General features: G+C 37.0%; 1 non-coding gene and 1 pseudogene across 1 annotated transcript; both read left to right on the top strand.

Annotated features, from left to right (window-relative positions):
- The first annotated feature begins 3,410 nt into the window (after window positions 1-3,410).
- Window positions 3,411-3,529, top strand: LOC116272193 (annotated as a pseudogene).
- A 4,848-nt stretch (window positions 3,530-8,377) lies between these two features.
- On the top strand, window positions 8,378-8,484 carry LOC116272323. Its single transcript, XR_004181023.1, has one exon. It is a non-coding gene; the product is annotated as a U6 spliceosomal RNA (small nuclear RNA).
- The last annotated feature ends 13,166 nt before the right edge of the window (window positions 8,485-21,650 follow it).

Raw genomic sequence — 21,650 nt, 5'->3', positions numbered from 1 at the left:
GGCTCGATATCAACTCTTTGTTCAAGTATCAACTCAGTCATACAAAAACATTCAAGTTTTCTTTTCTCATATTACCTGAGGCCTGAGGTTAACAATTCATTTGTTAAGATGACAGAGCCAGGCTTTTCCCATAGTCTTCATTTGCCACTTCTCTCACTTAATGGCCAAAATTAAGTATCTAGTGAATGAGAAGTGAATATGGGCTTTCATTTGACCAATAGGAGCATGAGGATAAGGCAAAAGCTCAGAGACCTTTTATCAGTCCCTTGAGTCCTTAGAATGAGTTAGGGTCTGGAGCTGTCAACTTATGAAAAAAAAAAAAAAAGTATAATATGTGCTACTTACCTGCCTCACAGTGCTATTGAAAGACATAATGAAGGTCTTTAAGATTCTTTCAAATAACAATTCTGTAAAGTACTCAGAGTTATGTGACACTAGTTTTTAGAGAAAGGTTACACATTTACATTTAAGAGTTAATATGAAGCTATATAATTGGTAGGAAAAACCACACAGATTATAATCAAATCCCAAGTGAGTTTATTGTAATTATATTTAATTCATCAAATGACAAGAAATTTAATAAAGACTAGGGCTTGGCACATCCCCTGAAAAGAGAAAGATTCTGATCAGTCTAGGTTTTACATTTTTCTTTTTCTCATTTTAACTTTCAAATAGAAAAACTGGAAATTAATAGATCTGACCTGAGATCCATTGTGAAGAGAAAAGTTTTGGATTTTTTATGTCTTACTTTAAGCAATCCACAGTTCATTTAAAGCAATAGTGCTGAATGTCTATTTAGAGTTGCTTTCCAATGTTGTAATGTTGGTTGTCGTTTGGAAAATGAGGCCTAGGCATTTCATAAAGAGTTTTATATTATAATAAAACTCTTTATTATAATAAAACTCTTTATTATTTTGATTATACAAAATAAAACAAGTAAAATAAATGTTACTTCAAAATCAGAAAAACAGGAAAAATGCTGATTCTATGTTAGTGAATTCTAATTTATTATACCTGTGTTACCTGCCTCTACATTTTGGATGAGGGAGTTCCCTATCCAGAGAATATCCTCCTGCTGCCTCTTGTTTGGTCAAATCACACTCAGCAAGGCCCAGCTCTCCTGCCTTCTTGCCTTCTTGAGTGCCAACTAAGCTGCAATATGATAGAATACCAGATAGACTGCTAAAGATTTTGACAATAGTCTTGGACTCACAGATGGCACTGCTGGACCCACTGTGTGCCTAGAGGACCTCACTCTCCTAAAGGGAAGAATACACGCCTGGCTGGCTTTGCCACCAGCTGATTGTAGAGCCCAATGGCCTTGGGTGAACATAGTCAGAAGTCAGGGAGTGGTGACAACAGACCTTGGGCAAGGCCCAGCACTGTGCTGGCTTCAGGTCTGATCCAGCACAGTCACGGTGGTGGAGGCCACAGGGGCTGCTTGTGTCACTCCATCCCCAGCTGTATGTGGCTTAGAATAGAGAGAGAGAGAGAGAGAGAGAGAAAGAGAGAGAGAGAGAGAGAGAGAGGAGAGACTCGATATGTTTGGGGAAAAGTAAGGGAAGAGGACAAGACTCTCTGCCCGGTAATCTAGAGAATTCTCTTGGATCTTGTCCTAGACCATCAATGTGGTACCTCTACGAGTCTGCAAGACCTGGGCTTGGGGCACCCCTTAAAGCAGATACAGCTTATATAACATCACTTAAGTCCTTTCCAATATATGCAAAGGTTCCCCAAGAAGGATGGCTACAAATAAGCCAAGACAGTGAAGACTACAATAAATACCTAACTCTCCAATGCCCAAATGCAGAGGAACATCTATTAGCATGAGCACTATCCAGAAAAATATGACCTCACCAAATGAGCTAAATAAGGCACCATGGATCAATCCTGGAGTAACAGAGATATGTCAGCTTTCAAAAAGATAATACACAATGGCTGTTTTGAGGAAACCCAAGGAAATTTGAGATAGCATAGAGGTGGAATTCAGAATTCTATTGGGTAAAATTAAGAAATAGATTGAAATAATTTTAAAAATAAAGTAGAAATTCTGTAGTTGAAAAATGCAATTGGTGCATGTAAGAATACATCAGAGTTCTTTAATAGCAGACTGAAACAAGCAGAAGAAAGAATTTTTGAGCTTGAAGACAGGCTATTTGAAAATACACAGTCAGAGGAGACAAAATAAAAAGGAATAAAAAACAATGAAGCATGCATACAGGATCTAAAATAGTCTCAAAAGGGCAAATTTAAGAGTTATTGGCCTTAAAGAAGAGGGAGAGAAAGAGCTAGGTGTAGAAAATGTATTCAAATGAATAATAACAGAGAATTTCCCAAACCTAGAGAAAGATATCAATATCCACGTTCAAAAAAGATATACATCACCAAGCAGATTTAACCCAAAGAAGACTACCTTAAGGAGTTTCATAATCAACTCCCAAAGGTCAATTATAAATAAAAGATCCTAAAAGTAGCCAGAGAAAAGAAACAAATACCACACTTTAGAGCTCCTATAGATCTGGCAGCAGACTTTTCAGTGGAAACCTTACAGGCCAGTAGAGAATGGCATGACATATTTAAAGTGCTGAAGGAAAAAAAAGAAAACAACATTTATCCTAGAATACTAGATCTTGCAAAAATTTCCTTCAAATACGAAGGAGAAATAAACACTTTTCTAGACAAACCGAAGCTGAGAGATTTCATCTATACCAGACTCTGACTGCAAGAAATACTGAAGGGAATACTTCAATGAGATAAAAGGACCTTAATGAGCAATAAATAATCACCTGAAGATACAAAACTTACTGGCAATATTACATACATAGAAAAACACAGAATATTATAACACTGTAACTGTGGCATATAAATTACTCTTATTCTAAGTAGAAAGACTAAATGATAAAGCAGTCAATAACTAAAACAGTTTTTCAAGATGTAGTCAGTACAATAAGATATAAATAGAAACAATAAAAAGTTAAGAAATGAGGAGAACCAAGTTAAACTGAGTTTTTATTAGTTTTATTCTTGCTTATTTGTTAATGCAAATAGTGTTGTCGTCAGGTTAAAATAATGAGTCATAAGATAGAATTTGCAAACCTCATGGTAACCTCAAGCCAAAAAGCATACAATAGATATACACAAAATGTAAAGTAAGAAACTGAACCATATCACCAGAGAAAATCATCTTCACTAGAAGAAGACAAGAGTGAAAGAAAAAACAAAGAGAAGACAACAAAACAACCAGAAAACAAATAACAAAATGGCAGGAGTAAGTTCTTGCTTATCAATAATAACCCTGAATATAAATGAAATACAGTCTACAATAAAAGCCATAGACTGGCTAAATTAATCAAAAAACAAGGCCCATTGATCTGTCACCTACAAGAAACACCTATAAAGGCACACATAGAGTCTGTGGCCATACCACCCTGAATATGCCTGATTTTGTGTGATCTCAGAAACTAAGCAGGATTGGGCCTGGTTAATACTTGGATTGGAGACTGTCTGGTAATACTGGGTACTGTAGACTTTGTTCTTATTTAAATAATAAAAAGACACACATAGACTGAAAATAAAGAGATGAGAAAAGATATTCCATGCCAGTGGGAGCCAAAAAAGAGCAGGAATCACTATACTTATAACACAAAAAATAGATTTTAAGGCCAAAACTATGAGAAGAGACAAGTAAGATCACTATATAATGTTAATGGGGTCAATTCCGCAAGAGGACAAAGCAATTTTAAATATGTATGCACCCAACACTGGAGCACCCAGATATATAAAGGAGACATTATTACAGCTAGAGAGAGAGAGAGAGAGGCCCCAATACAATAATAGCTGGAGACTTCAACACCCCACTTTCAGCATTGGGCAGATCTTCTAGCCAGAAAATCAACAAAGAAACTTCAGACATAATCTGCACTATAGACCAAATGGATCTAATAGATATTTACCGAACATGTTATCCAAGAGCTGCAGAATACATATCATTTTCCTAAGCACATAAATCATTCTCAAGAATAGACCATATAATAGATCACAAAACAAGTCTTAAAATATTCAAAAAGTTCAAATGATATCAAGCAATTTCTTTGACCACAATAGAATACAATTAGAAATTAATAACTACAGGAATTTTGGAAATTATAAAACGACATGGAAATAAGCAATATGCTCCTTAATGATCAGTGGGTCAATGAAGAAATTAAGAAGAAATTTTAACAATGTCTTGCAATCAACGTTAATGGAAACACAACATACCGAAACCTATGGGATACAGTAAAAGCAGTACTAAGAGGAAAGTTTATAATTATAAGTACCTATATATAAAAAAATTTTTTTTTTAAATCTAACAATGTATCTTAAATAACTAGAAAAGCAAGAGAAAAACAAACCCCAAATAAGGAGAAGAAAAGAAATAATAAACTTCAGAGCAGAAATAAATGAAATTGAAGTGAAAATATACAAAAGATAAATGAAACAAAAAGATTATTTTTGAAGTTACAAAAAGTCGACAAACCTTTAGCCAGGCTAAGAAAAAAAGAGAGAAAATCAAAATAAATACAATCAGAAATGAAATGGAATCATTACAACTGATGCTGCAGAAATTCAAAAGAACATTAGTGACTACTATGAGCAACTATATGCCAATGAATCAGAAAATATAAAAGAAATAGACAAATTTCTAGATAGATAAAACCTACCAAGATTGAACCAGGAAGAAATTCAATACCTGAACACACCAATAACAAGTAATGAGATCAAAGCTGTAATAAGAGGTCTCCCAGTAAGAAAAAGCCTGGGACCTGATGGCTTCAGTGCTGAATTCCATCAAACATTAAAGAGCTCATACCGACCCTACTCAAACTATTCCAAAAAATCAGGAGGAGGAAATACTTTCAAACTCATTCTTGTGAATCCAGTAATACCCTGAAACCAAAACCAGATCAAGAGACATCAATAAAAGGAAACTATTGGCCAGTATCTCTGGTGAATATTGATGCAATAATCCTCAACAAAAGACTAGCAAACTGAATTCAACAGTACATTAAAAAGTTTATTCATCATGACCAAGTGGGATTTATCACTGGGATGCAAAGATGCTTCAACATACAAAAATCAATCAATGTGATACATCATATTAACAGAATAAAGGATAAAAACCATATGTTCTTTTCAGTTGATGCTGAAAAAACATTTGATAAAATTCAACATCCCTTCATGATAAAAGCCCTAAAAAAAGCTGGGATTAGAAAAACTATAGCTCAACATACTAGAAGCCATATATGACAGACCCATAGTCAGTATCATACTAAATGTAAAAAACTGAAAAGTCTTTCTCTAAGATCCAGAACATGACAAGGATGCCCAGTCTCACCACTGTTATTCAACACAGTATTGTAAGTCCCAGGTAGAGGAATCATACAAGAGAAAGATATAAAGGGTATCCAAATTGGAAAGGAATGTCAAATTATCCTTGTTTGCAGATGATAAGATCTTATATTTCGAAAAACCTAAAGACTTCACAAGAAAACTATTATAGCTGATAAATTCAGTAAAGTTGTATTATGCAAAACCAACATAAAATGTCAGTAGCATTTCTATATGTCATGAACAATGTGAAAAATAAGTTTAAAAAGTAATGTCATTGACAACAATCATACTTAAAGTTAAATACCTAGGAATTAAGTAAAGAAGTAAAAGATTTCTATAATGAAAACTATAAAACACTGATGAACAAACTGGAAGAGAACACCAAAAGATGAAAAAAAATCCAATGTTCATGAATTGTAAGAATCAATATTGTTAAAATGTCCATGTTACACAAAGCAATCTACAGATTCAATTCGATCCATATCAACATGCCAATGACATTCTTCACAGAAATAGAAAAAAAAATCCCAACATTTATATGGAACTACAAAAGATCCAGAATAGCCAAACCCATCCTAAGCAAAAAGAACAAAGCTAGAGTAGTCACATTACTTGACTTCAAATAGTACTACAGAGCTAGAGGAATTAAAACAGCATAGTACTGGCATAAAAACAGACACACACACCAATGAAGCACAATGGAGAACCCAGAAACAAATCCACACACCTACAGTGAACTCATTTTTAACACAGGTTCCAAGAACATACACTGGTGAAAAGACAGTCTCTTCAATAAATGTTGTTGTGAAAACTGGATATCCATATGCAGAAGATTAAAACTAGATCCCTATCTCTGGCCATAGACAAAAATCAAATGAAAAAGGATTAAATACTTAAATGTACAACTTCAAATCTTGAAACTACTATAAGAAAACTTCAGAGAAAATCTCTAAGACATTGGTTAGTGCAAAACTTTCTTGAGTAGTACCCCACAAGCACAGGCAACCAAAGCAAAAATGGACAAATGGGATCACATCAAGTTAAAAGGCTTCTGCACAGCAAAGAATACAATCAACAAAGTGAAGAGACAACCCACAGAATGGGAGAAAATATTTGCAATTTATTTACCTGACAAGGGATTAAAAACCAGAATATATAAGGGGCTTAGCAAACAACTCTAGGAAAAAATCTAATAATCTGATCAAAAAATAGGCAAAAAATTTTCTTATTTGTTTATTTTTTTATTTTTTCGAGACAGAGTTTTGATGTTGTCACCCAGGCTGGAGTGCAATGGCACAGTCTTGGCTCACTGCAACCTCCACCACCTGGGTTCAAGCGATTCTCCTTCCTCAGCCTCCTGGGCAGCTGGGATTACAGGCGCCCACCACAATGCCCAGCTAATTTTTTGTATTTTTAGTAGAGACGAGGTTGCACCATGTTGGCCAGGCTGGTCTCAAACTCCTGACCTCAGGTGATCCACCCACCTTGGCTTCCCAAAGTGCTGGGATTACAGGCATGAGCCACTGCACCCAGCCCAAAAAATTCGAATAGACATTTCTCAACAGAAGAAATACAAATTGCAAACAAGCATGTGAAAAGGGGCTCAACATCACTGATCATCAGAAAAATGCAAATCAAAACTACAGATATATCATCTCACTCCAGTTAAAATGGCTAATATCCAAAACACAGTCAATAACAAATGCTGGCGAGGATGTGGACAAAAAAAGAGGCCTCGCACACTGTTGGTGGGAATGTAAATTAGTACAACCATTATGGAGAACAGTTTGGAGGTTCCTCAAAAACTAAAAAAATAGAGCCCCCATGTGATCCAGCAATCCCACTGCTGGGTATATACTCAAAAGGAATGAAATCAGTGTATTGAAGAGATATCTGTACTCCTATGGTTGTGGCAGCACTGTTTACAATATCTAAGATTTAGAAGCACCCTAGGTGTTTATCAACAAATGAATGGATGGAGATAATGTGGTATATATACACAATGGAGTACTATTCAGTCGTGAAAAAGGTATGAGCTCCAGTCTTTTGCAACAACATGGATGTAACTGGAGATCATTATGTTAAGTGAAATAATCCAGGCACAGAAAGACAAACATCGAATGTTCTCATTTATTTATGGGATCTAAAAATCAAAACAATTGAACTTATGGACATAGAGAGTAGAAGGATGGTTACCAGAGGCTTAGAAAAGTAGTGGGGTACTGGGGGGAAGGCAGGAATGGTTAATGGGTACAAAAAATAACTAGAATGAATAAGACATACTGTTTGATAGCCCAACAGGTAACTATTGTCAATAATAACATAACTGTACATTTTTAAATAACTTGTAGGGTATGATTGGATTGTTTGCAACTCAGTGGTTAAATGACTGAGGGGATGGATAGTGCATTTTCCATGATGCGCTTATTTTACACTGCATGCCTGTTTCAAAACATCTCATGTACCCCATAATTATATACACCTACTATGTACCCACAAAAATTAAAAATAAAAAAAAGAAAGCGAAAGTGTGCTGGGTTGGGCCTTAAGCCTGGACTATGCTCAGATGTGGTTTTGTCTCACCTCCGGCCACTAGCCTCAATGCTATCCACAAAAAAAGGAATTAAACCAGGACAACGAAAAATTACCTCTGAGACCTGTGGTTGCCAAAAAGATAGTCAATGTGGGGAAAGGGCAAACGCCAGTAACTATTAAAACTAGAGGATATGATATAAAGGAATTGTTCTATTTTGTAGATTGGTGTCATAAGCTTCCTAAAAAACCTTTGCTATAATGGAATGTAAAAATAATTATTTTAGGGGCATTGTGCTTAATTTTAAATGCTACAGAATGAAAGAGCATGTTTGGGTTGACGCAAGGCCCACAGATCACTATTAAGCAATCACTAATGTATATATGTGATCCAAATGTACAGGTAGTTATTCCGAAGAGGATGACCAGCCTAGTGGACTGGGTAAATGACCACCATAAGATCTGTTTACCCGTGCTCGCTTCGGCAGCACATATACTAAAATTGGAACGATACAGAGAAGATTAGCATGGCCCCTGCGCAAGGATGACACGCAAATTCGTGAAGCGTTCCATATTTTTAAACACTCTTCAGGATATCATCCAGGAGAACTTCCCCAACCTAGTAGGGCAGGCCAACATTCAAATCCAGGAAATACAGAGAACGCCACAAAGATACACCTCGAGAAGAGCAACTCCAAGACACATAATTGCCAGATTCACCAAAGTTGAAATGAAGGAAAAAATCTTAAGGGCAGCCAGAGAGAAAGGTCGGGTTACCCACAAAGGGAAGCCCATCAGACTAACAGCAGATCTCTCGGCAGAAACTCTACAAGCCAGAAGAGAGTGGGGGCCAATATTCAATATTCTTAAAGAAAAGAATTTTAAACCCAGAATTTCATATCCAGCCAAACTAAGTTTCATAAGTGAAGGAGAAATAAAATCCTTTACAGATAAGCAAATGCTTAGAGATTTTGTCACCACTAGGCCTGCCTTACAAGAGACCCTGAAGGAAGCACTCAACATGGAAAGGAACAACCGGTACCAGCCATTGCAAAAACATGCCAAAATGTAAAGACCATCGAGGCTAGGAAGAAACTGCATCAACTAACGAGCAAAATAACCAGTTAATATCATAATGGCAGGATCAAGTTCACACATAACAATCTTAACCTTAAATGTAAATGGACTAAATGCTCCAATTAAGAGACACAGACTGGCAAACTGGATAAAGAGTCAAGACCCATCAGTCTGCTGTATTCAGGAGACCCATCTCACACGCAGAGACATACATAGGCTCAAAATAAAGGGATGGAGGAAGATTTACCAAGCAAATGGAGAACAAAAAAAAGCAGGGGTTGCAATCCTAGTCTCTGATAAAACAGACTTTAAACCATCAAAGATCAAAAGAGACAAAGAAGGCCATTACATAATGGTCAAGGGATCAATTCAACAGGAAGAGCTAACTATCCTAAATATATATGCACCCAATACAGGAGCACCCAGATTCATAAAGCAAGTCCTTAGAGACTTACAAAGAGACTTAGACTCCCATACAATAATAATGGGAGACTTCAACACTCCACTGTCAACATTAGACAGATCAACGAGACAGAAAGTTAACAAGGATATCCAGGAATTGAACTCCTCTCTGCAGCAAGCAGACCTAATAGACATCTATAGAACTCTCCACCCCAAATCAACAGAATATACATTCTTCTCAGCACCACATCGTACTTACTCCAAAATTGACCATATAATTGGAAGTAAAGCACTCCTCAGCAAATGTACAAGAACAGAAATTATAACAAACTGTCTCTCAGACCACAGTGCAATCAAACTAGAACTCAGGACTAAGAAACTCAATCAAAACCGCTCAACTACATGGAAACTGAACAACCTGCTCCTGAATGACTACTGGGTACATAACGAAATGAAGGCAGAAATAAAGATGTTCTTTGAAACCAATGAGAACAAAGATACAACATACCAGAATCTCTGGGACACATTTAAAGCAGTGTGTAGAGGGAAATTTATAGCACTAAATGCCCACAAGAGAAAGCAGGAAAGATCAAAAATTGACACTCTAACATCGCAATTAAAAGAACTAGAGAAGCAAGAGCAAACACATTCCAAAGCTAGCAGAAGGCAAGAAATAACTAAGATCAGAGCAGAACTGAAGGAGATAGAGACACAAAAAACCCTCCAAAAAATCAATGAATCCAGGAGTTGGTTTTTTGAAAAGATCAACAAAATTGACAGACCACTAGCAAGACTAATAAAGAAGAAAAGAGAGAAGAATCAAATCGACGCAATTAAAAATGATAAAGGGGATATCACCACCGACCCCACAGAAATACAAACTACCATCAGAGAATACTATAAACACCTCTACGCAAATAAACTGGAAAACCTAGAAGAAATGGATAATTTCCTGGACACTTACACTCTTCCAAGACTAAACCAGGAAGAAGTTGAATCCCTGAATAGACCAATAGTAGGCTCTGAAATTGAGGCACTAATTAATAGCCTACCAACCAAAAAAAGTCCAGGACCAGATGGATTCACAGCTGAATTCTACCAGAGGTATAAGGAGGAGTTGGTACCATTCCTTCTGAAACTATTCCAATCAATAGAAAAAGAGGGAATCCTCCCTAACTCATTTTATGAGGCCAACATCATCCTGATACCAAAGCCTGGCAGAGACACAACAAAAAAAGAGAATTTTAGACCAATATCCCTGATGAACATCGATGCAAAAATCCTCAATAAAATACTGGCAAACCGGATTCAACAACACATCAAAAAGCTTATCCACCATCATCAAGTGGGCTTCATCCCTGGGATGCAAGGCTGGTTCAACATTTGCAAATCAATAAACATAATCCAGCATATAAACAGAACCAAAGACAAGAACCACATGATTATCTCAATAGATGCAGAAAAGGCTTTTGACAAAATTCAACAGCCCTTCATGCTAAAAACGCTCAATAAATTCGGTATTGATGGAACGTACCTCAAAATAATAAGAGCTATTTATGACAAACCCACAGCCAATATCATACTGAATGGGCAAAAACTGGAAAAATTCCCTTTGAAAACTGGCACAAGACAGGGATGCCCTCTCTCACCACTCCTATTCAACATAGTGTTGGAAGTTCTGGCTAGGGCAATTAGGCAAGAGAAAGAAATCATGGGTATTCAGTTAGGAAAATAAGAAGTCAAATTGTCCCTGTTTGCAGATGACATGATTGTATATTTAGAAAACCCCATTGTCTCAGCCCAAAATCTCCTTAAGCTGATAAGCAACTTCAGCAAAGTCTCAGGATACAAAATTAATGTGCAAAAATCACAAGCATTCTTATACACCAATAACAGACAAACACAGAGCCAAATCATGAATGAACTTCCATTCACAATTGCTTCAAAGAGAATAAAATACCTAGGAATCCAACTTACAAGGGATGTAAAGGACCTCTTCAAGGAGAACTACAAACCACTGCTCAGTGAAATAAAAGAGGACACAAACAAATGGAAGAACATACCATGCTCATGGATAGGAAGAATCAATATCGTGAAAATGGCCATACTGCCCAAGGTAATTTATAGATTCAATGCCATCCCCATCAAGCTACCAATGAGTTTCTTCACAGAATTGGAAAAAACTGCTTTAAAGTTCATATGGAACCAAAAAAGAGCCCGCATCTCCAAGACAATCCTAAGTCAAAAGAACAAAGCTGGAGGCATCACGCTACCTGACTTCAAACTATACTACAAGGCTACAGTAACCAAAACAGCATGGTACTGGTACCAAAACAGAGATATAGACCAATGGAACAGAACAGAGTCCTCAGAAATAATACCACACATCTACAGCCATCCAATCTTTGACAAACCTGAGAGAAACAAGAAATGGGGAAAGGATTCCCTATTTAATAAATGGTGCTGGGAAAATTGGCTAGCCATAAGTAGAAAGCTGAAACTGGATCCTTTCCTTACTCCTTATACGAAAATTAATTCAAGATGGATTAGAGACTTAAATGTTAGACCTAATACCATAAAAATCCTAGAGGAAAACCTAGGTAGTACCATTCAGGACATAGGCATGGGCAAAGACTTCATGTCTAAAACACCAAAAGCAACGGCAGCAAAAGCCAAAATTGACAAATGGGATCTCATTAAACTAAAGAGCTTCTGCACAGCAAAAGAAACTACCATCAGAGTGAACAGGCAACCTACAGAATGGGAGAAAATTTTTGCAATCTACTCATCTGACAAAGGGCTAATATCCAGAACCTACAAAGAACTCAAACAAATTTACAAGAAAAAAACAAACAACCCCATCAAAAAGTGGGCAAAGGATATGAACAGACATTTCTCAAAAGAAGACATTCATACAGCCAACAGACACATGAAAAAATGCTCATCATCACTGGCCATCAGAGAAATGCAAATCAAAACCACAATGAGATACCATCTCACACCAGTTAGAATGGCGATCATTAAAAAGTCAGGAAACAACAGGTGCTGGAGAGGATGTGGAGAAATAGGAACACTTTTACACTGTTGGTGGGATTGTAAACTAGTTCAACCATTATGGAAGACAGTATGGCGATTCCTCAAGGATCTAGAACTAGATGTACCATATGACCCAGCCATCCCATTACTGGGGATATACCCAAAGGATTATAAATTATGCTGCTATAAAGACACATGCACATGTATGTTTATTGCAGCACTATTCACAATAGCAGGGACTTGGAATCAACCCAGATGTCCATCAGTGACAGATTGGATTAAGAAAATGTGGCACATATACACCATGGAATACTATGCAGCCATAAAAAAGGATGAGTTTGTGTCCTTTGTAGGGACATGGATGCAGCTGGAAACCATCATTCTTAGCAAACTATCACAAGAACAGAAAACCAAACACCGCATAAATTTCAATCATAGGTGGGAACTGAACAATGAGATCACTTGGACTCAGGAAGGGAATATCACACACAATCGGGCCTTACTTCATGGGAGGGGAGGGGGAGGGATTGCATTGGGGAGTTATACCTGATGTAAAATGACGAGCTGATGGGCAGCACACCAACATGGCACAAGCATATATATGTAACAAACCTGCACACGTTATATTAATAATGTACCCTACAACTTAAAGTATAATAATAAATAAATTTAAAAATAAAATAAATAAAAATAACAAATAAAAAAAAAAAAAGAATGCTGACTTGCCCCCAAATTCAAAACTAGGTCTAGTTAAGAACCCAGGCTCTTAACATTATACTGTATTACAGATATATGGTAGCTTAGAAAAAAGTGAAAGAGCAGGTTGCCAAATAGTACATAGTTATGATATTAATTTTATTGTAGTTATCGATATAAATAATTGGGTAGTGGGGTTATAAGGAATTTTAACATCATACTTTTGCACATATATTTTATTCAAAAATATGTTTGCTCATATAATTTTTAAAGTTATATTTGAAATAAATTTACTTGCTAAACTTAATTACTATGTCCTTAAAATCCTATTTAGGAACTCAATAAAAATCAAAGAATGTTCTAGGGCTAGAAAGAAGTGTGTGTACATGTGCATGCACGTGTGTGCAAACTGCAAGTATTATAATGGAAACTAGTAAGCTTCCTTTTTTTTTTGAGATGGAGTCTCACTCTACCACCCAGGCTGGAGTGCAGTGGTGCAATCTCGGCTCACTGCAACCTCCGCCTCCCCAGTTCAAGTGGTTCTCCTGCCTCAGCCTCCAAGAGTAGCTGGAACTACCGCGTGCCACCATGCCCGACTAATTTTTTGTATTTTTAGTAGAAACTGGATTTCACCGTGTTAGCCAGGATGGTCTCCATCTCCTGACCACGTGATCCACCCACTTTGGCCTCCAAAAGTGCTGGGATTACAGGCGTGAGTCACCGTGCCCAGCCATAAGCTTACTTTTCTATTCAGTAGCTAATAATTTCCAGTAAGATTATTTCAATAATTAAAATTGAACAGAACAGTTCTACTCTATGACTTGTAAAAGATGTGCCAGAAGTGAATATAGTTCATTGGAGTATGATTTTACATAGTCAACACTGGACTCTGTTTCCAATTTGTCCAATGTTTACCAGAATCTGAATACAATAATTTCATAATCATGATAATAGTGAAATCACTGTCTCTCTTTCGATAATTTAGTTGCCAAAGAGATCACTGTAACATTTAATTCATACATTTGTCAATTCCTGTTTATGTAGCATCTGCTCTGTGACAGATACAGAGGAACAGAGACATGATCTGCCCCTATCAGGCACACCGTCTGGTGATAAAAAGGCAAACCTACCACTTAGTAAAATATATATTATAGAAAATTGAATAGAGATCAAATGAATGACATTCATTTTTCTATTCTGATATGGTCATTGCGTGCCAAAAAGTATCCTAGATACCGGAGAACACAACAACAAGTAAACATCGTTTTTTATCCCAAGTGCTCACCGTCTAGTAGGGTAATCACAAAATGATTAACAAAAAAACAGGTTTTGCAAAAGGTCATGGAGCTTGTACTAATTGACTTGATGGGAGAAGAGCTGAAAAACATTTCTTTCACCTATGCCAAGCATAATTTTCTGAAGTGAGAAAACTGTCCTCTTGAAGATATTTCTGAAAGCAGTTACTATTTACTGGACTCACTCTCCTTTCATTTTGTTGGCTTAATATAATATACTTGGGTCCAACTCTCTACCAAGAGTGGTCATATTTTATGTAAAACTGGCAAATTTCAACAAGCCACTTCTCTGTTTGCTGCAAAAACTACAATCAGGCAAAACATGTACTATTATTGCCTGCTGTATTTCAACACCATATCCTTGCATTATTACTTAAATCTGTGCCAGGTTCTCCTCTTCATAATCCAAAGCTGCCAATGGAGATACCACAGTATCACAGTCATGTAGTCCAACATGTTCCCTTCAATATTTAAATCACCGAAGCATTTCTCTCTTGGAGTTAGAAAGTTAAAAGCAAAAAAATCCATGTTAGTAAAGCCGGAAATCAGTCATATAAGTGGGCTTGACCTGGTGATCTAACACCTAGACTTTTAAGCTAGAACTGTAAGATGCATAGGACTTCTTCAAGAAACCCTTTAAGAAAACAGTCACAACATTGGCTATATGAGGCATGAGAAACAATGGCATTGAGGGCTAAATTGCTCCATTTGGAGATGCTCTATGCAAATCAAGACTCCCCCACCCTTACTGACCATCTCTGCTCCTTCCTGCAGATCTCAGCTATTGCTTCTAAACAGTGAAATAGTTGTGATGATGAGTTAGAAAGAGAAAACAAAATAAAAATTATTTATGTCGGTATCATTTGTTGTATGAACTATTACAAGAGGAACCTTTATCTCCTTGCAATCGGAATGAGCTTTCTTATTTTCTTTCTTTCAACTTTTCTTTTAGGTTCAAGGGTACACATGCAGGTTTGTTATATGGGTGAATGCATGTCATGGGGGTTTGTTGGGCAGATTATTTCCTCAGGCAGGTATGAAGCCTGGTACCCAATAGTTATTTTTCCTGATCTTCTCCCTCCTCCCACCCTCCACCATCTGACAGGCCCCAGTGTATGTTATTCCCTTCTATGTGCCCATGTGTTCTCATCATTTAGCTTCCACCTATAAGACAGAATATGCAGTATTTATTTTTCTGTTCCTGCGTTACTTTGCTGTAGATAACGGCCTCTAGTTCCATCCATGTTCTGCAAAGGACATCATCTCATTCCTTTTTTTATGGCTGCATAGAATTCCATAGTGTATATGAGCTTTTTCTTTATCCAGTCTATCATTGATGGGCATTTAGGTTGATTCCAAGTCTGTTCTATTGTGAATAGTGCTGAAATGAACATAGGGGTGCATGTGTCTTTAGGATAGAATGATTTGTATTCCTCTGGGTATGTGCCTAGTAATGGGATTGCTGGGTAGAACAGTGATTCTGTGTTTAGCTCCTTGAGGAACTCCCACACTGGTTTCCGTACTGGTTGAACTAATTTATATTCTCACCAACAACGTATAAGCTCTCTCTTTTCTCCACAACCTCGCAGCATCTGTTGTTTATTTATTTATTTATTTTACTTTTTGATGATAGCCATTTTGATTGGTGTGAGATGGTATCTCACTATGGTTTTTATTTGCATTTCTCTAATGATCAATGATATAGATGTTTTTCCATATGCTTATTGACCACATGCAGACCTTTGTCAGATGTAGTTTGCAAACATTTTCTCCCATTCTGTAGGTTGTCTGTTTTTTCTATCGATAGTTTATTTAGCCGTGCAGAAGCCCTTTAGTTTAATTAGATTCCGTTTGTCAATTTTTTTCCTTTGTTGCAATTGCTTTTGGCGTCTTTGTCATGAACTCTTTGCCCACTCATATGTCCAGAATGGTATTGCCTAGATTGTCTTCCAGGATTCTTTAAAGTTTGGGGTTTAGCACTGAAGTCTTTGATCTTTCTTGAGTTGATTTTTGTATATGGTGTAAGGAAGGGGTTCAGTTTCAATCTTCTTCCCATGGCTAGCCAATTCTCCCAGCACCATTTATTGAATAGGGATTTCCTTCCCTATTGCTCATTTTTGTCAGCTTTTCCAAAGATCAGATGGTTGTAGATGTGTGGCCTTATTTTCAAGCTGTCTAGTTTGTTTCCTTAGTTCAAATATGTTTCTGGCTTTGTACAAGTACCATCTTGTTTTGGTTACTGTAGCCCTGTAGTATAGTTTGAAGGTGGGTAGCATGATGCCTCCAGCTTTGTTTCTGTTTTTGCTTAGGATTGCTTTGGCTATTCAGGCTTTTTTTTTGTTGTTCCATATGAATTTTAAAATATTTTTTCTAGTTCTGTGAAGAATGTCATTGGTGGTTTGATAGGAATAGAATTGAATCTATAAATTACTGTGGGCAGTATGGTCATTTTAATAATATTGATTCTTCCTATCAATGAGCATGGATGTTTTTCCATTTGTTTGTGTCATCTCTGATTTCTTTGAACAGTGTGTTGTAGTTCTCATTGTAGAGACCTTTCACCTATCTGGTTAGCTGTATTCCTAGGTATTTTATGCTTTCTTATTTTCAAATGTATTTTTCAGATTGGTAAAATTTTCAGACACATCAGTCCATTTTCCTGGGCAATAAAGTTCAAAGTGTTTGTTATGGTACACAAAGTCCTTTATGCTAACGTCGCCAGCCATAACTCTCACCATTCCTTTTCTTGCACCACAGGCCCCACCTACCTCTCTATTTCTGGGACAACTTACCTAGCTTTTATCAGTTAGCTTTATCATTAATTTATGCTCTCTCCAAATAAAGGTAATCTTTTGACCTTTGTAACTCTACTCTCTGTCTACACTAATATTTTTGTTGTTGTTGTTGTTGTTGTTGTTGTTTTTTCTTTTTTTTTTTGAGATGGTGTCTCGTTCTGTCACCCAGGCTGGAGTGCAGTGGCATGATCTCGGCTCACTTCAAGCTCCGCCTCCCAGGTTCACGCCATTCTCCTGCCTCAACCTCCCAAGTAGCTGGGACTTCAGGTGCCCTCCACCACGCCCGGCTAATTTTTTTGTATTTTTAGTGGAGATGGGGTTTCACCATGTTAGCCAGGATGGTCTTGATCTCCTGACCTCATGATCCGCCTGCCTCGGTCTTCCAAAGTATTGGGATTACAGGCGTGAGCCACAGCTCCAGGCCTGTCTACACTAATTTAACATATTTATTTCTAAAACATTGATATTCTCTGTTAAACTAAAAGCTTCTTAATGGGAATGTCCCCCTACCCAGTACTTTTTTAAAATTCTCCTAGCATTGTACCTACAACATAGTTGGTACTCAGTAGGTTTTTATTGGATGAATTAATAAATGCCCTGGGCAAATATTGATAGAATCCAATGATTTGGCATAAAGTGATGCCCATACAGAGAAAGAATGAAAAATATTTGAATTTGTTCTGCATAAGCAAAACTCTGATGAAAAAGAGGTAAAGGTCGTATTACAGTGTGTTAAGGCAAAATATAGTCTTTTGAGAAAAATTTAAAAGATAGTATGGCAGCCAGAGAAAATAGACTGTATTAGCCCTATTTTTCTTTTTGTACATTTTTTCATGTTGAGAAAAAAGAACAGATACATTTAAAGAATAATGGTTTGGGAAAATATTGAAAATAATTGCTGCATATTACTAAGGAGGTAACAAGAAATGATCATCTGGCAACTGGAACTCAGCTCAAGGCTTATTTTTCTTCACACAACACAATTTTTTCTGATGTAATTATTGCAGGATATTCCAAAATGATGTTCTCTCTATTAAATACCGCATACATGTAACAGGGAAATCCAATTCACTCCTTTAAATGCTTTGGTATAATAAGATTGGGGTTCTAAATAAGAAACTAACTCTTTGTGAAGAAAAAGGAAAACCAGCATTTTTTTTTCTTCTCAAATATTGGTGAATAGAGCCACTGGTGAATTGTGCTGTAAGTCTCCAAAAGATAAGGTTCCTGTCTCTGTGACGCCTGCATTCTAACACCAAAACAAATGAACAAGTTTCAAAGGTGATATTTTAAAGTTCTTATTGTACACTTCTCTCTTTTGTTGGTGCTATTTGTGAATGTGCAATTGACCACCTCCTAAACTGGAGTACTTCATGGAGAACGTCGAGTGCGGGATGATACCCAGCATCTAAATAAAAGCTGACAATGCTCACAAAGAATAGCGAACAATGTTCTAAACCTGACAGTGGGTTTACTGGATGGAGAAAAGAGAGAGGACTTGATCTGGATTTCACAGAAAGGGTCTGAAGAGCAAAGGAGCCATTATTTATCTTGATCTTCAGTTCAGTATCAAATATTGACAACACATCTATTTTATGTCATTCATAGTCTGTGTGCCAGGAGTAGAGATAAGCACTATAAATACATCAGTTGAAACAACTTCATGTAGAGTAAGTACTATAGATCAGGTGTGTGCCTAAAACTCTTGGAATTACCTATGGACTAGAATAAACCCCAACTAGGCCATGGTAAAATGAATTTAGGAAACAAGTGTTTATCTATTACTCAACAAAAAAAGCATTAAAGGTATACTATAAATAAGCAAGGCATTAGTAAGTAATGTGAGAAATACAGGACAAAAATGTCAACAACAGTAATTAAACTCCAATTGCCAAGCTACCACTTGTACAAGTCCAATCAATGCTAGATGCTATAGACATGAGGCTGTGAGAAGACTGAGAGTCCCTTCCTCCAGAGAACTCATGCCCTTATGCTTACCTTATTATGAAGAGACAGTCATTCATTAATTTCACAATAATTTATTGAACACCTATTATTTTAGGCTCTGATAATTCAGTAGTAAACAAAGTAGACAAAAACCTTGCCTTCCTTCTAGTGGGAAAAGATAGGCAAATAGCTTGGTAAAATATGTAGTGTGTGGCTGGGCGTGGTGGCTCACGTCTGTAATCCCAGTGCTTTGGGAGGCCGAGGCGGGAGGATCGTGAGGTCAAGAGATTGAGACTATCCTGGCTAACATGGTGAAACCCTGTCTCTACTAAAAATACAAAAATTAGCTGGGCTTGGTGGTGTGCACCTGTAGTCCCAGGTACTTGGGAGACTAAGGCAGGAGAATCACTTGAACCCAGGAGGTGGAGGTTACAGTGAACCGAGATCATGCCACTGCACTCCAGCCTGGCGACACAGCAAGACAATGTCTGGGGAAAAAAAAACAACAAAACACTAGTGTATCACTTGGTGACGTGTGGGGAAAAGTAAAGTAAGGAATGAAGAGAAATGCAGGTTGGAGGCTTTCTCTCAGCGCCAGAGGCATAGGTAAGTTAGAATCCTGAGCAGTCCTGGTCCTCTTGTGATAGTTATTGTAAACCAAGGAAATGGGCGTAAAGTAATTTCAGCTAAATGATCAAATGAATGTTGACAATGAAGGGAGGGGCTATCACGAGATATGCAAAGACTTCTAGGGCATCCTTTCAGTTCTTCTAACTATGTGGAGTTCTGAGACAGGGCAATTGTAACTAGGTTAGCAATCATCTGCTGAACTTCTGCTATGAAGTCAGGAGAAGCCTTGAGAGGAGTGCCATAATCCAGATCCCACCGAAAACAGGGATTCCCTCTTTGTTAAATTCAAAATGTCTGGAAGATAGAATATTAGGTATAAAATATTAGGCAGTTTTCTCAGTGTGGTTGTTTTACTAATATTATTTAATTTAAAATGTTCAAACTTCAAATTAATAGGTCTTCAAATTATAAAGTGGTATTTAATTAAGGCAAGAACAGGGTAACAGAAACTAGATATTACCTTGAAGAACAGAGCCAAGTACAGACTACTGCTATGCTTCCAAGAGTCCTTGCTGATAGCGTAAAAAACCATCACTAGAATGGATAGAGGATTTTTACATATTCCTTTTCTATAAGAGAAGTCTATTACTAAAATTGAATCAACAAAACCCATAATTTATGCTTTCTATCTAGTCTCTGTACACACTAAGTCCATGGTTATGGAAATAAGTCTCAGGAATCAGGTTGGTGAAATCAGAAATTTCATTCTACATCAAAGCTCACCCAAAGTTGACAATGTAAGGTGAGAAACAAGATGTGTAACCAAGTAACTACAAAGCAATAGGTTGCCAGTGTCAGGATATCTTTTTGAGCAGCTGCAGTGTTTTGGAGCCCTTAAAAAACTTCAAAGCAGTCAAATATCCTTGAGGTTTGCTTTAACCTGGGAGACTTTGTTATTCTCATGATGCTGTTTATGGAACAAAGTTGTCATTCATGAAGCTGCCACAAGAAAGATAAGGCAGGCAACAATTTGGGATTATTCAATAATGTAGCTTATTGACCAAGATTTATGAAGTTCCAAGAAATTATTTTTTTTCTACATTTCACAGTCTTTTCTCACTTTCAGACTCCCACGTAACACACTACCATGATCCCTTCCATTATTAGGAAAGATGAGATAAATTTGTGTACCACTACAACTTTAAAGCCCTTAGTTAAGAAATGTTTGCTGTCTGCCCATGAGCACCTCACCTCTAAATCTCTCCTAGTAATCAGCACTCTAGTTTTCTGGGCTGTTCTAGACATCTTGGCACTTGCATCTCTTCTCCATGTACTGAATGGTTACATAATTAGAGATAGCCTACATATTAACTAGAAAAATTGTGAAAAGAATTACAGACAAAAGTAGGGGGAGTTATCAGATAATGGTTTAATATTACTGGTTAAGGAAGTACAAGTTAGAAGCCTACAGTTTTGCCTTATCCAAGAACAAATGACCCCAGACCTATGATGCTTAGTGAGGAGCATAGAATTCTCTTCCAGTTTAGATTGGAAAGACACTAACAGTAGATGGTTTGTACTTGTGCCAAATGAAAAATCCACACCTTGTGTCCAGGAATGATATGGCAGTAGCAGCTTTGAGAAGCTTTAGGCTTTTATCAGGTGGAAATGGTAGAGTCAGAGTGACAGTGGGAGCATGAACTGGGGAGGAAGTGATAAGGTCATGCCAGACAGGAGTGTTCTGACAAAAAGGCATAGAGGTATAAAGGTACAAATCATGTCAGAAGACAGTAATTTGATTAGTTTGCTGGGGATAAACTTTCAAACAGAAGAACAGTTAAAAATGAAATTGGAAATGTAAATTAGGGTCAGTTGTATGACTCTTTGAATGTTCAAAGATTGAAAACTAGATCTAATATCTTCCCTT

The sequence above is a fragment of the Papio anubis genome, chromosome X (genome assembly GCF_008728515.1).
Source record: "Papio anubis isolate 15944 chromosome X, Panubis1.0, whole genome shotgun sequence".
NCBI lineage: Eukaryota > Metazoa > Chordata > Mammalia > Primates > Cercopithecidae > Papio > Papio anubis.
Note: the sequence above shows the minus strand (reverse complement) of the source record. Positions and strands in the feature narration are given on the sequence as shown.